Genomic DNA, 16,304 nt, shown 5'->3' with positions numbered 1-16,304 from the left:
CACAAAAATAAACTCAAAATGGATAAAGGACCTAAATGTGAGACAGGAAACCATCAAAACTCTAGAGGAGAAAGCAGGGAACAACCTCCTTGACCTCAACCACAGCAATTTCTTACTGGACACATCCCCAAAGGCAAGGGAATCAAGAGCAAAAATGAACTATTGGGACCTCATCAAGATTAAAAGCTTCTGCACGGCAAAGGAAACAATCCATAAAACGAATATGCAACCTATGGAATGGAAAAAGATAGCTGCAAATGACATATCAGATGAAGGGCTAGTATCCAAAATCTATAAGGAACTCACCAAACTCCACACCCGAAAAACAAAGAATCCAGTGAAGACATAGGCAGAAGATATGAACAGACACTTCTCCAAAGAGGACATCCAGATGGCCAACAGGCACATGAAACGATGCTCAGCGTCCCTCCTCATCAGGGAAATACAAATCAAAACCACACTGAGATTCCACTTCATGCCGATCATAGTGGCTAAGATTGAGCAAATCAGTGACTCTAGATGCTGGCGAGGATGTGGAGAAACGGGCACCCTCCTACACTGTTGGTGGGAATGTAAACTGGTGCAGCCCCTCTGGGAAACAGTGTGGAGCTTCCTCAAAAAATTAACAATAGAACTCCCCTATGACTCAGCAATAGCACTGCTAGGAATTTACCAAGGGATACAGGAGTGCTGATGCATAGGGGCACATGTACCCCAATCTCTCAACAATAGCCAAAACATGGAAAGAGCCTAAGTGTCCATCAACAGACAAATGGATCAAGAAGATATGATTTATCTATACAATGGAATACTACATGGCAATGAGAAAGAATGAAATCTGGCCACATGTAGCAACATGAATGGAACTTGAGGGTGTTATGCTGAGCGAAATAAGTCAGGCAGAGAAGGACAGATACCATATGTTTGTGCGTGTAGGTGGATTAGGAGGAACTTAACAGAGGACCATGGGGGAGAAGAAGGGGAAAAATAATTGGGGAGAGGAAGGAAGGGAGTGAGGGAGGGAGAAGGGCTGGGAAAGGGGTTGATGGCCATGGAAGAGGGCACTTGGTATGAGCACTGGGTATGATATAGAAACCAACTTGACAATAAACTATTAAAAAACTTTTTTAAAAATTAAAAAAATTCACCATTGGTATCATCAGAAGTATATTCTAGAAGGGCTCATTCATTTATTCATTTAAAAATTTTTATTGAGGGGCACCTGGTGTCAGTCGGTTAAGCATCCAACTTTTGATATAGGCTCAGGTCTTGATTTTATGGTCCTGGGATCAAGCCCTGCATTGGGCTCCATCCTGAGCTTGAGACCTGCTTGGATTTCTCTCTTTCCTCTTTCTCTCTCTCTCTCATCCTCTCCCCCTTTCATCCTTTGCCCCTCATCTCTCTCTCCTTCTCAAGATAAATAAACACTTAAAAAATATATTTATTGAGTTGTGTACTATCAGGTGCTACAAATTCATCATTTCATTTAATCCTCACAAACTTGCAAGAAGTGTTGTCAAACCATTGTTACGAGTCAGAATACTGAGGCTCAGAGATCTAAGAATGTCACAGATCCTAAGTTCATGTGATTCATAAATGACAGAGCCTAGATTTGAATCCAGATTGTCCAGTTTCAAATATTTTCCTTTTCCAATGTACATTTTGCCCTCCCAATACACACAGAGAGAAATTACATAGATATATTGGTAGAAAAAAAAATCAACACTCCAGACTGTAATTTCAGATTTTATAATCTTCTGTCATGACTTTTTAGTTATTCTATGCTTAAAAATTTTTTAAAGGCTTATATGAATAAAATGGTACTAAATGGTACTTTGGCCACAAGTATCCATTTTTCTGATTACTCTAATATCTCTCTTTGGATCCAAATAGAGTATTGGCTATCTCTAATACTTGGTCCAAATTACCTTTTCCCCTAACAAATACCACATATTTCTGCATCTGTGGAAAGACCCCAAGCAATCAACCACATTAATTTGCATGCATATGGGCTGTACAAGAGTAGGGTTATGGCTCAGAAATAATGAAGGATGATAGTTTAAATATATAAAATAAAACAGAACTTGCAAAAACTAATGAAAAACAAACAAAAACAATAAGAGCATTGCCAAGCTGCTCAGCAGAACACTCAGCACATAAAGCTGACTCAAGGCTTAGAAAACACAAGCACACACATACTCCCAAACATCCAGACATACAATCTCCCTTGAAGATCATTCTGATGATAAATATTGTGTTAAATCTTTACTGCTTTCCCCATTTGCCCTAACAACCAAGAAGCTCAAAGTCAAATTTGAATTCAAATTATGGCAATTATTTTGACTCTTTTAGTAAGTGTGCTTTATGTCTACTTTTTGCTTTGAAACAGATTTTTTGTTTATGTTTTTAATAGTTATCCCTATTTTTAATGTGTTTTTTTTTAACATTTAGCCATTTTTATTTTTTGAGAGAGAAAGAGACAGATACAGAGCATGAGTGGGGAAGGACACACAGAATGAGGGAGACATAGAATCTGAAGCAGGCTTCAGGCTCTGAGCTGTCAGCACAGAGCCCAATGTAGGGCTTGAAGTCACATACTGTGAGATCCTGACCTGAGCCGTAGTTGGGCATTTAACCAACTGAGCCACCCAGGCACCCCTCCCTGTTTTTAGATACAAGGCATGACAATCCTTTTATGAAAATAAGCTACAAATACATAAGGTAATTCCATACGTCTATTACAATGATTTATCAGGTGGTATTAGATTCCCCACTTAATAGGTAAGGGACTGGTCAAAGTTTCTGATGGTAGGAAATTTGATATATTTTTGTCTTAGTGTACTCAGGCTGTTCTAGCAAAACACCATAAACTAGGTGGCTTTTAAACAAGAAACATTTATTTCCCACAGTTCTGGAAGCTGGAAGTCCAAGATCATGGCAAAGGCAGATTTGGTATCTGGTGAGAGCCCCCTTACACATAGACCAATGTCTTCTCACTGGGTTCTCACGTGGCAAAATGGCCCAGGAGGCTTGCTAAGGCCTTTTTTTTTTTTTTTTTTATGAAGACACTAATGCTATCCATGAGAGCTCTGCCGTAGTAACTTAATCACCTCATGTAGGCCTCATCTTCTAATACCATCATTTTAGGCGGTAGGTTGTCAACATCTGGATTTGCAGGTACACAAACACTCATATCATAACCCTTTCCTTTCAGCAAAGATATTGCTGTGTTCAATTAAGAAGGACAGGCACCGAAAGGGAATTGTCAGGTTGCTAGAGAAAACAGCCTTTCGTTTTTTCAATTCCATACATAGGAGGAGGGATAAGAACTATACCAAAGTATTTTATGGATTCCACAATCTCCATCACATGAGTACTACCCTTAAAAATATTCTAAACACTGGGGTGCCTGGGTGGCTTAGTCGGTTAAGCGTCCGACTTTCGCTTAGGTCATGATCTCACGGTTCGAGCCCCGCATCGGGCTCTGTGTTGACAGCCAGCTCAGACTGTTTCTTGGAGCCTGTTTCAGAATCTGTGACTCCCTCTCTCTCTGACCCTCCCCTGCTCATGCTGTCTCTCTCTCTCTCTCCTAGAAATAAATAAAACATTTTAAAAAATTAAAAAAAATATTCTAAACATTGAGAGAGAGGGAGAGTGAGATTGAGAGAGAAGGAGGTGGGGCAAGGGCTCTGGTGTCTCTTCTTAAAAAGGCACCAAGCACATAATGAGGGCCTCAACCTCTTAACCTTATCTAAACCTAATTACATCCCTAAAGCCCCATTTGCAAATACCATCGCATTGGGTTAGAATTTCAAAATATGCATTAGTGGTCCACAGGGAGGTATACAATTCAGTCCTTAACAGTTGGTTACTAAGAATTAGCAGTCACTCCCTTCCCTTGCTCGGTGCCATTCCCAACTCTGAGTAATAATCCTACCTGTTAAGGTCACATTTTTGAGATCCACTTTTGCTTTGTACTTTGTCATTAAATATAAATTTCTTGCTTCTTTGTCATTTTTATCTTTCTGTCACCCATTATCTTTTTTCTGTAAATAGAAGCCTGGTTTTCCCTTGGAAGAGCAATCTCTCCATTTGCAGGAAATGCAATATGAATTGGCCTAACCCTATTCTGTCTCCACAGTAAGATACTTACCCAGGTATAATCTAGTCAGTGTATGCCATATCTTACCTCATTATGATTAAATTACAGTTAGGTAGGGACTAATTTCAGGTCCATGAATTCATGCCCATCAGAAAAAGAAAGAATAACTCTTGTGGGGTTGGCATTGTTGAGAGAATAGGGGTCTACATCTGGGTTTTTGGAAGCCATTTAGTCCCCTTAATGGAAGATAGTGGGTAAGGATGAAGCTAGGATAAAGGACTGAGGAGCCAAATAAGAGAAAATACTCTCAATGACATCATTTAAGCCCTGGATCCCGTGGTGTCTGGAGTTTACAGTGGAATTCTCACTTAGAAAAGCGAATTATTTTAGTGTGAGTTCACTCAGAAGTAGTCTGAGATAGGTATTATACTGTAAATGATTTATTTACAGACCAGAAATTTCTGACCCCAGGAAATAGTGATTGGAAAATACAGAAGTGAGATAGGGAAGAGAAAAAAGCTAATAAAGTATGCATTATAAAGTTTATTTTATTTATTTTGAGAGAGAGAGAAAGCGAGTGCACACACCTGAGCAGGAGAAAGGCAGAGAGGGAGAGAGAATCCCATGCAGGATCCACGCTGTCAGCATGGACCCGGACACAGGGCTTGAACCCACAAACTGAGATCATGACTGGAGCCAAAATCAAGAGTTGGATGCTTCACCTAGTGAGCCACCCAGCTGCCCCTAAGTGTGCATTATTAAGCAAGGTGTCACTGTGGGCAACTGGAATTCATCATACCAAGACACTCTAGGACCCAATTAGATCACATGCATCAGTTAACATGCTTGAGATAAAGGGGGCACCGGCATGTATATTCACCAACTTCTGTCATTGGTTGATGAATGCTCCTAATTGTTAATTCTAGGACACTTCTACCCTTTCCTTTAAAAGGCCAAAAGAGGGAGAAGCGGGGTAAGAGGGAGCACTATGTCCGCGGAAGTCCCCGAGGCAGCCTCCGCTGAGGAGCAGAAGGAAATGGAAGATAAAGTGACTAGTCCAGAGAAAGCTGAAGAAGCAAAATTAAAAGCAAGGTATCCTCATTTGGGACAAAAACCTGGAGGTTCAGATTTCTTAAGGAAACGATTGCAGAAAGGGCAAAAATATTTTGATTCTGGGGATTACAACAGGCTAAAGCAAAAATGAAGAACAAGCAGCTTCCTACTGCAGCTCCGGATAAGACAGAGGTCACTGGTGACCACATTCCCACTCCACAGGACCTTCCTCAACGGAAACCATCCCTTGTTGCCAGCAAGCTGGCTGGCTGATTAAAAGAGCTGAACTGCATGAATCTTCCAATTCCCATTATTTCTCCTTAATATGTTACTTTCTCTGCTTTTTGTTTCCTTTCATTCACTAAGTCATTTGAGAATGACAGCTTTGCAGGTAGCGGTAGTGTGTGCTGTTGTTGTAAGGGAATATACATGTGTAGAGTTTTTGATTAGTTTAACAGTGCACTGATAAAGAGAACATGTTAGAGCAACATAAAGTAATCTACTTGAAAATAATTGTATATAGTACCTAACTCCTAGTGTAGGACTGGTTCAACAAGTAACAAGCAAGTTTTACAATTGTAATGTTTTGGCTGTCTTTAACTCATCTTAAATAGCTTTGTATGTTACTCTTATTTAATATAACCTCTATTGTATTGATTTCTTCTGTATTTTCCTTTTGGGTTTTGTAAAAACAGAAGTTTAAGACCACAAGTTGGAATAAAGGTCACGTTCTTCAAACAAAAATAGATGGGGCTCTGAAAGATTTGTATCTCTGTGCTTGAACTTGAATGGCCTTAAACCTGTTTCAGCTTTAACAATAGAATTTTACTTGGGCAATATTTGCCCATTCTGGTGTAACTTATGTGACTCTAGTGCTTAACAGCTGCCTTTGAAGCTAGTATTCTTACTCAGTTCTGTAGTGTTAGAATATCTTTTGTTGAAGATGTGAATGAAGTGTCATGTGCATTGACTGTTGAATTCACTTTTGTGCCATTTTTGTAAATACAGTAGTTTTGCACAACCTCTCAAAAAATAAATAAATAAATAAATAAATAAATAAATAAAATAAAAAAAATAAAAGGCCAAAAGAACCTGTGGGCAAAGAGTCACAGGTGCTAGAAATCAGCAGTCAAGCCTGTGAGGATGTGAGGGTTAAGAGCAGAGGAGATGCCCACAGAGAGCCATAAAATCAATTCCCCATTTTCCTTAAGTCTGGTTGAATTGGGTTTCTGTCACTGAAACTGAAGACCTCCGATTAAAACCATACACCAGCTCAATATAAGTTTCCCAAGGTCAAGGATTCTGTCTCTGTTTATTTCCTTAATTACATTCTTTACATATAAAGTACATAGTAAAAGTCCATGGTTGATTTTTAAAAGCATATTTTAACCAATTTTTTTCAAGAAGAAAATGTCATATAAGGAAAGCTATAGTTAACCAGGAATATAAACTATTTTCCCCCTGGGCCCTCATAGTTTACGGGAAAGAGCAAAATAGTCACTCAAAAAGATAACAAAATATGTTCATGAAAGCTATAGAAATTTGTCTTGGGTCAGTCACAATCAATTCAAACTGCTACTACATCTACCACTAAAACCATGCTGACTCCAGTACATCAACAATTTATCCACAGAAGGGCTACTTATATTTATTGTTTAAAAGTTAAGAAAAAAATCAGAGTATTTTTCTTTTTCATTTTTTATTGTGGTAAAGTTCATATAACGTTAAATTTACCATCTCAATCATTTTTAAATACACAGTTCAGTGGCATTCGTACATCCATATAGTTGTGCAACATTATGACCAGCCACCTCCAGAACTCTATACTCATTAAATAATAATTCGCCATTCCTCCCTCCTCACTGGCAACCATAATTCTACTTTGTCCCTCTGATTTTTGACTACTAAGTACCTCATATAAGTATCTCATACAAGTACCTCATTATATATTTGTCTTTTTCTTATTAGCTTATTTCACCTAGCATATTGTTCCTAAGATTCATCCGTGTTGTAGCATAAATAAAAAATTCCTCCTTTTTAATGTTCCACTGCTTATCTCTCTTTTTTGGTTATCACTTGTAAAAAATATCTTTTCATATGATTTCATTTTAACCAATTTGTTTCCTTGGATCTAAAGTGAATTTTTGGTAGATAGCATACAATTGAATCATGGTTACTTATTTTAATTCATTCTGCCAATCTCTTTTCACAGGAGAGTTTGATTCATTTACGTTTGAAGTAATTACTGATAACTTCTGCCATTTTGCTATTTGTTTTCTTTTTCTTAAGTTTATTGTCAAGTTGATTACCATATAACACCCAGTGCTCATACCAACAAGTGCCCTCCTCCATGCCCATCAACCCCCTTCCCCACCCCCCTACCCCATGTGCCCTCAGTTTGTTCTCAGCATTCAAGAGTCTCTCAAGGTTTGCCTCCCTCCCTCTCCCCAACTATTTTTCCCCTTCTTCTCCCCCATGGTCCTCTGTTAAGTTCCTCCTAATCCACCTACATGCACAAACATGGTATCATTTCATGTGTCTGTTGGCCATCTGGATGTCCTCTTTGGAGAAGTGTCTGTTCATTTCTTCTGCCCATGTCTTCACTGGATTGTTTGTTTTTCGGGTGTGGATTTTGGTGAGTTCCTTATAGATTTTGGATACTAGCCCTTCATCTGATATGTCATTTGCAGCTATCTTTTTCCATTCCATAGGTTGCCTATTCGTTTTATGGATTGTTTCCTTTGCCGTGCAGAAGCTTTTAATCTTGATGAGGTCCCAATAGTTCATTTTTGCTCTTGATTCCCTTGCCTTTGGGGATGTGTCCAGTAAGAAATTGCTGTGGTTGAGGTCAAGGAGGTTGTTCCCTGCTTTCTCCTCTAGGGTTTTGATGGTTTCCTGTCTCACATTTAGGTCCTTTATCCATTTTGAGTTTATTTTTGTGTATGGTATGAGAAAATGATCTAGTTTCATTCTTCTGCATGTTGCTGTCCAGCTCTCCCAGCACCATCTGTTAAAGAGGCTGTCTTTTTTCCATTGGATATTCTGTCCTGCTGTGTCAAAGATTAGATGGCCGTACATTTTTGGGTCCAATTCTGAGTTCTCTATTCTGTTCTATTGGACTATGTGTCTGTTTTTGTGCCAATACCATACTGTTTTGATGTTTTCTAAATGCCTCATAGCATTTTCTACACATTTCCTGCATCACTGTCTTCTTTTATGATTAGTTGATTGTTTTGTAGAGAAATATTTTAATTCCCTTCTCATTTCCTTCAGTGTATTCTATAGCTACTTTCTTTGTGGTTACCAGGGGATTGCATTTAACATCCTAATGTTATGACAGTCTAATCCAAATTTATACTGGCTTATGTTTAATAACATACAAAAACTCTGCTTCTTTATAGATCCATCTCTAACCTTTCAGTTCTTGATGTCACAAGATTATATCTATATACACTGAGTGTCCAAAACATAAACTACTATTTGCTATTTTTTAGTGCATTAGTCTGTTAATTTATGTAAAAAGACAAAATGTAAAGTTACAACAATACTAGTTCTTATAATTGCCCATTTTGAACCCTTACTGCAATCTTTATTTCTTTATGAAGCTTCAAGTTATGGCTTAGTGTCTTTTTATTTCACCCTGCAAGACTCCCTTAAGCCTTTTTTTCAGGTTAGGTCTAGCAGTAACATCCCCCCCCCCCCCCCCGTTTTTGTTTACCTGGGAATGTTTAAATTTCTCCTTCACTCTTGAAGGACAGTTTTGATAGGTATATGATTCTTAGTGGGCAGTTTGTTTTTTCTTTTTAGAACTTTAAATATATCAACCCAATGTGTGGCTGCCAAAGTTTCTGATGAGAAATATGCTGATTATGTTATTAAGAAACCCTTGTACATGAAGAGTCACTTCTTTCTTGCTGCTTTTATGATTCCCTCTGTGTTTGGCTTTTGACAGTTCGATTATAATGTGTTTCAGTGTGGGTCTCTTTTAGTTCATCTTACTTGGAATTTGTTGAAATTCTTAGACATTTATATTCATGCATTTTATCAAACATGGGAATTTTTCATTCATTATTTCTTCAAATATTCTCTCTGCCTCTTTCTCTCTCTCTTTCCTCTTCCCAGGACTCCCAAGATGCATATGTTGGTTCCTTTCAATGTATCCCACAGGTCCCTTAGGGTCTGTTCACTTTTCTTCAATCATTTGTCTTTCTATTCCTCAGACTTGATAATTTTTGCTGTCCCATCTTCAAGTTCACTGCTTCTTTCTTCAGCCTGCTCAAAATATCTATGAATTCCTCTAGTAAAGTTTTCATTTCAGTTATTTCATCTCATCTCAATTCAGTTAATTTCCAGAATTTCTTTTTTGGAAAAAAATTTCCAAAACAATTTCTTAGATTTTCTATCTTTTTATTGTTATTTTCATTTGGTTCATATATCAATTTTCTTTACTTTCTGTATGTCTTCCTTAGCTTTTTGAGTATATTTTATACTGTTTTTAGAAAACAACTTAATCTAGTGTCTAGTAAATCTTGCAAATCTACCAACAAGTTTTTCTCAAGGACAGTTTCTGTTGACTTATTTTTTTTTTCCTTTAAAAGAGACATATTTTCTTGTTTCTTTGTATGCCTTGTAATTTTTTGTTGAAAACTGAACATTTGATTCTAATCAACTGGTAACTGTGGAAATCAGATTTCTCCCCTTTTCCAGGGTTTGTTATTTGCTATTGTTTTGGTTTGAATGCTGTAGGGTATCTCTGTGCCAAGAATCAGCCTAAGGTGTAAATTTAAAGTCTGTTCATGTTTTTTCTGAGCCTATGTCTTTCTCTGGGCATAAGTGGTGACTTTCTGATTTTCTCCATATACACAGTTGCTTTTAAATACTTTTCACATCTCGCTCCCAAAAGGAGAAAAGAGAAAAATGAAAGTGCTGAGAGGAAGGTTCTGGCCCTTTAAATCCTCTGGAAGTCACTTCAGCCTGAGGGGTGGGGCTTGCAACAATTGGGGGGAGGTACAACAACAATGGCTGCCGCCTCCTTGATACACCTCGAAGATCAGAAGGAGCAATTAGCAATCCAATTTCCTGTGTTTGGAGGACAAGGTCTTATTTCCCATTCTGGCTCCAGAAATCTACATGTAAGCTGCTCCAGGAACACATGTATAGCTGCCTGGGTTGGGGGTTGAGGGGTGGGCCTGGGCAACTGCTGCCAAACTAAGCCTTCAATAGACCCCAGAGTTCCAAAATCGTTACATTAGACATATCCTGACAGTGTTATTTTCTGGGTGGGGACATGGAATCCTGATGCTTCCTAACCTACCATCTTCCGAGAATCCTACCCCCATAGGGTATCTTTTAATGCAAGATAAATAAATGGGTAGAATTAAAGCTAATAGCAGTGAACACAGTATGTAAAATTTAAACCTAAGATTATATAATTTGAAGCATTTGTTCCCAAGCACATACAGATTGCCAGTCAGTAGTCTTCTCCAAGAAACTGGGAGTGGTTAGGGGTTTGTCCAATGTAGACACATCTGACTAGTTCAGTTTAGTAAGATTTTTTCTAAATAATTGGAGGTCAATAGTTAATTGAGTTATGTAAATCTACTTTCAAACACTAGGGTAATACAATAGGGGCTATAGTAGTGGAGGTTTTAGTAAAATAACCATTCAATATAGTAGTTGTCTCTTCAATACTCTGAGATTTATCAGGCAAAGCTGGTACATGTACTATCCCCATATTCAGCAGGGAGCTCTCGCCTTGGGAAAGGCATGCATTACTCAATGTCATAAGGGATTTCTTTCTCCAGAAAAACAGTTGCAGACTCTACAGTTTGGACTCCCTTCTCTGTGAGAAATGAGAGTAAGTGCAGAAGGCTAATAGATAAGTCTCTATAATCAGAGAATAGCCCAGGTGCTGATTTCAACCAATTGCACAGACAGCCAATTGCACAGACATTATCAACACTGCCTTCTTTTCTGAATGCTCCTACAAGGTGTCTTCACATCTAATCTCTATGCTTTTCATACAACTGGCCCACATTAGACAGCATCCAGCAGACCATTAATTCATCCTGTGGTTTCTAATTATTTGAAACCAAGAATACTGAGTTTGGATATACAAACACCAAGGGTTCTCAATTTATTATCCATCTGGATTCCCAGCACTTAAAAAATAGTCAGTTTTTGAAATTGCTTTTAAGTGTAATGTGATGTACATGCAAGTTAAATTACAGACAACCATAAAAGGTTTATTAAACAACGTGTTACTATCCCAACTGTAGAATTCAGCCCAGTCACCTAAGACTTGAAAAAAATATGAAAAGAAGGCAGACTTCAGATGCTACAAGTACAACTCCAAATGCACAAAGGTTTCTGAGGTTCATCTTCTTTTAAAATAAATTTTTAATGTTTATTTATTTTTGAGAGAGAGAGAGCATGAGCAGGGGAGGGGCAGAGAGAGAGAGGGAGACACAGAATCTGGAGCAGGTTCCAGGCTCTGAGCTATCAGCACAGAGCCCAACACAGGGCTCAAACTCACAAACCACAATATCATAACCTGAGCTGAAGTCAGTCGTTCAACTGACTGAGCCACCAGAGTGCCCCTCTGAGGTCCATCTTCTATAACTTGCTGCAGGAAACTGAAAAAGTTGAGAACTTTGGGGAGCATGAGAACTCGACTCGAACTTAGGGGCTCAGACTTGGATAGAGAATAAAAGCTAAAGAGACTTGGGGACCCCATTTTGTATAATGATTTCATGTAATTTTTTTTTAATGTCCAGGCCTATTCCCTAATCTCCTTCTTTTATTCTACAGTCTTCACTGCTTGGGACTTGGCAGAAAGCCTTGCTGTTACTCAAAACATAGGCACTTTAAGACAAGGCAGAAGAAAGGAAATACTTCAGGTAAGGGCTAAGTGGAAATTATTGGGCCACCTACATTTAAAGAAACAGACAAAAATTGGTATAACCACGCTTTAGAAAACTGGCAGTATTTACTGAAGCTTAACACACACTTTCCTATGACTTAGTAATTCCACTCCTAGGTATACTTTCAATAGAAACACATTCACCAAAAGAATATGCTAGAATACTCATGAAACTCTATTAATAATAATTAAAGATTAGAAACCACTCAAATGCCCCTAAAGAGTAGAATGGGCATAAAATTATGATAGATTCATATGATGGAAAACTTTACAGCAAGAAGAATAAATGATATGCAACAATATGGATGACTCTCACAAGGATAATATTGAGTGAAAGAAGCCAAGTACAAAAGATATACTGCACAATACCATTTACATTAGATGCCAAACCAGTAAAACAAATAGGCACTATTAGGAGTCAGGATAGTGGTTTCCATCGGAAGTTATAATGATTGGAAGGGGACCCAAGGGAGTATCCTGAAATTGTTTTTTCATCTGGATACTAGTTATGTGAGTGCTTCAGTTTGGAAATGTTTCTCCTGTTGTACACTTATGACATGTGCACTTTTCTGGAAGTATATTACACCTCACTAAAAAATTTGTAGATGTGTGTGTCTTGTTTTGGTTTGGTTTTACAGCTAATAACCAAAAAGTATTACTTTATACTGTTGATTGGTATAACACCTCCAGGGAAGTGAACCTCCTCTTGGCTTGGAATGACTAACACTTTGTCTCTTGATCTCTTAACTCTCCCTAGTTTTAGCCTCATCATTCAGGTAAATATTCAGAGTCAGTCACCTTGACACTTGAATCCTAAACAATTCCCACATCTCCTCTTTCCTCCCTAACTGTGGCTTCATCTTTGCCACCATCCTTTCTACCATATTGATATCTTGCCCCAGGAGTGATGGGGATACCTGTCAGCTCAAGTACAGATAAATCCACCAGGGCACCTGTGTCCTCTATACTCCATCTTCTATTCTGAATCTGCACGTTAAGTGCTAACACCTGCCTGTACAGCCTCTCAGCAACAACTTGACTATAGTCCCTGTGGGTCTGGTTTGCACCCTTGGGGACTGGCCTACCTCTGCCTGTCACTGCTATCCCAACCCCTGTGGAAGAGATCAGTGCCTCATTATCCCTCTCTGTCCTTGCAGCAAGCTCAATAAAGCAAAATAATTACAAATTCTATATCCAATCACATGTTGCCCACAGCTCAGCACTCAGCATTTATAAATGTGCTGATCTATTATCAGATACTAATCTGGTCCCTTTGTGTATAAAGAGAAATATCACAGTAAATTCAATGAGCTCTCATGAGAACTGCCCAAATCAAAAAGCTTTTTGTTTCTATTTAGACCACACAATACCCGGTCTGATAAACTAGCTGTGCTAAGCAGTGCCTGAACAACTAGATTTGGACTCATGGAAGCCTGAAATTGGCTTATGATGAATATGAAATAGGATACAACTTAATTCCTAGAGAGTTTTGAGTCCTCCCCACTCAAGAGGTATTGTTTTCCTGGGGGGGCGGGGGAGGCGCTGGGGGAACAAAACAACTTGTATCATCCATACCACTCCCCTGCTTTATCATACAGGAATGTGTCCCAGATGGAAGAGAGGGTGCTCAGGATTTTGAAAGAATTAAAAATGAACAAGCCCAGCAACTTTATGCAAATAGAAATTAGTCTATAAATACTCCACTGGGTACCCAGTTTTGTAAGCTTCCTTTGTCCTTTCTCTAGCAGTTATGCATGGATCAGGTCTTGCCTGGCAACTGGTTCAGTAAATGGATAGTAGTGAGTGGTGGACAACACAGAATTAGAAATTTGGAGATCACTTGCATTTCTTAAATTTAGAATTCATTTTGCTTTTATTTAAAGGTTAAATTACACTAGGAATTTAACTCAAACAAATATAGTTAACTTTAAATATGTATATAATGAATTACATATACCTACTACACAGAAAGGGAAAGACTCTTAAAAGGGGAGCTTTGTTTAGACATCAGTGCTGCTCACAAAGGGAGTTGCCAAGAAAGATAATCTGTCCATTCCAATGTTTCTCATTCCATCATTATGTTTTGTTAGATACTGAGGATATTTTAGTCTGCCCAAGTCATAATTTAAATAACCTTTGCTTGAATATTAAGCCAGTAAAGCTAATGCTCTAGTTTTCTACAGAAATCGGACATAGAATGTGTTCCCTTGAGGACTGGCAGAGGGGAGCAGGAAAGGTTCCCAGAAGAGGAGGTTGTTGATGACATATATTGCTTCCTGCACATTTCTCCCCCTGAAAACTAGCTGATGGGATCCACCTGGTTCTCAGCCTCTTCACCACTCACCCTTCACCCCATTCCACTTGAAAGATCCCAGTAGGCTCAACCTGACCTTGGTCTTGAGGAACAGTTCTGATCTTGGAGACACAAGATTCAGCACATCTAGTCCAATTCCACAAAGTCCTACGTGATGTGCCCCATCTGGTCCTCCCCTTGCCTCTCTGATCTCATGTCCTACTACTTTCCCACCTGATAGTTTCTCTCAAGTCACACAAGCCTCCCTGCTTTCTAGAAAATTCCCAATCTACTCCAGCCACAGAGTCCAAAGCCTTTGTACCTGATTTCTCTCTGTCTCCTTCCCCTGGGCTACTCCTCCCTCAGATATTAACATGGATCACTCCATTAACTTTTATTTTCTTTGTCTTTATTCAAATGTCACTTTAATTAATGCCTTCCTTGACCACCCTATTAAAAATCACAGCCTCTTCCAATGCTTACTAATCACACTTCTTTATTTTTCTTTAAAGTATTTAACATCAGCTAGCATACTATATATTTTTCTTGCCTATTTTTTTTTCTTGTCTCCTCTTATTAGCTACATGAGAACAGGGATCTCTGTTTCTTTTCCCTTTTTCCTGGGATCTAGTAGTGTACCTGTCACAGAGAAAAGCAACTCAATAATCAATTGTTGAATGAATGCATGACTTAGTTATGTAGCCCTTTTGTCTTACTGCCTAGACCTGAATCTTATTTTGGCAACTTTTTTTCAATATCAGCACCTCTAAGACTAGTCCTGTTTTCTTAGGACTTAGATCCTGACCTTCGATCCCTATGTAGGTTTGTTTTCATTGTCTGCTAATAGACTTTTCCCTAATTCCATCTTTGTGAATTTCTGAGCACTTATTCCTGGATTTCCCTAACATTGTAGTGTACTTATTTGTATGATCATCATTACCTGGTTTTCATTTAGCCAGCAAATCATTTTCTCAGTGAATTCCATATAGACTGAGAATTATGAAATACTCCAGTGGCAAAAAGATAAAGAGAACACAACCCTTAAATATCTGGGTGTTACTATTGCCTTATTACCCTATTTTGCCTTTTTGCTTAGGTCTTTAGTTCTTCCTGATGCCACTTAGAACTTCCTGAATAGCTCCGTTCATCTTTAAAGATGAGAGTCTAGTTTCAGGTGCAAATGTGGGTGTCCTATCTTGCCGCAACTAACAAGTCATGCTTTTGGGTGCCTGGGTGGCTCAGTTGATTAAGCATCTGACTCTTGCTTTTGGCTCAGGTCATGATCTCATGGTGCATGGGATCAAGCCTCACATCAGACTGATGGGATCCACCCATCAGGATCTCTCCCTCTCTCTGTGCCCTTCTCCAATTTGCATGCATGAGCTCTCTTTCTCTCTCTCTCAAAACAAATAAATAAACTTTAAAAGAACAAAAAACAAGCCATGCTCCATAGAGTCTGAAATTAGAGGCCAGCCCTGTATAAAGTATACTGCACCAAAAACAAACAAACAAAAACATAAGAACACTAAGAACTCAGTATTATTTATTTATCCTTACTGATTTTCCCCCCTCCTGATTACTTTCAGAAATACTGACACCCCCCCTTTTTCTTTAAAGTTTATTTATTTTGAGAGAGAGAGAGCAAGCAAGCGAGTGCATGGGTGGGGGAGGGGCAGAGAGAGAGAGGGAGACAGAGAACCCAAGGAGGCTCTGTCCTATCAGTGCTAGAGCCCAACACAGGGCTCGAACATAAAAACTGTGAGATCATGACCTGAACCGAAACCAAGAGTCAGACACTTAATGGAAGTAGCCACTCAGGCACTCCCTTCCCCTCACTTTTTAAACAAATTCAAAGTATTTGACTTAGCCAGCCACTCTTTTCTTCCTTTCCTCCTTTAGGACATTCTTTACTTAGCAACTTAGGCAACACCAAG

General features: G+C 38.7%; 1 pseudogene; it reads left to right on the top strand.

The window, feature by feature from the left end:
• The first annotated feature begins 5,050 nt into the window (after positions 1–5,050).
• LOC120243863 lies at positions 5,051–5,447 on the top strand (annotated as a pseudogene).
• The last annotated feature ends 10,857 nt before the right edge of the window (positions 5,448–16,304 follow it).

This window comes from Hyaena hyaena, unplaced genomic scaffold (assembly GCF_003009895.1).
Source record: "Hyaena hyaena isolate Hyena2069 unplaced genomic scaffold, ASM300989v1 scaffold_358, whole genome shotgun sequence".
NCBI classification, from domain to species: domain Eukaryota; kingdom Metazoa; phylum Chordata; class Mammalia; order Carnivora; family Hyaenidae; genus Hyaena; species Hyaena hyaena.
Note: the sequence above shows the minus strand (reverse complement) of the source record. Positions and strands in the feature narration are given on the sequence as shown.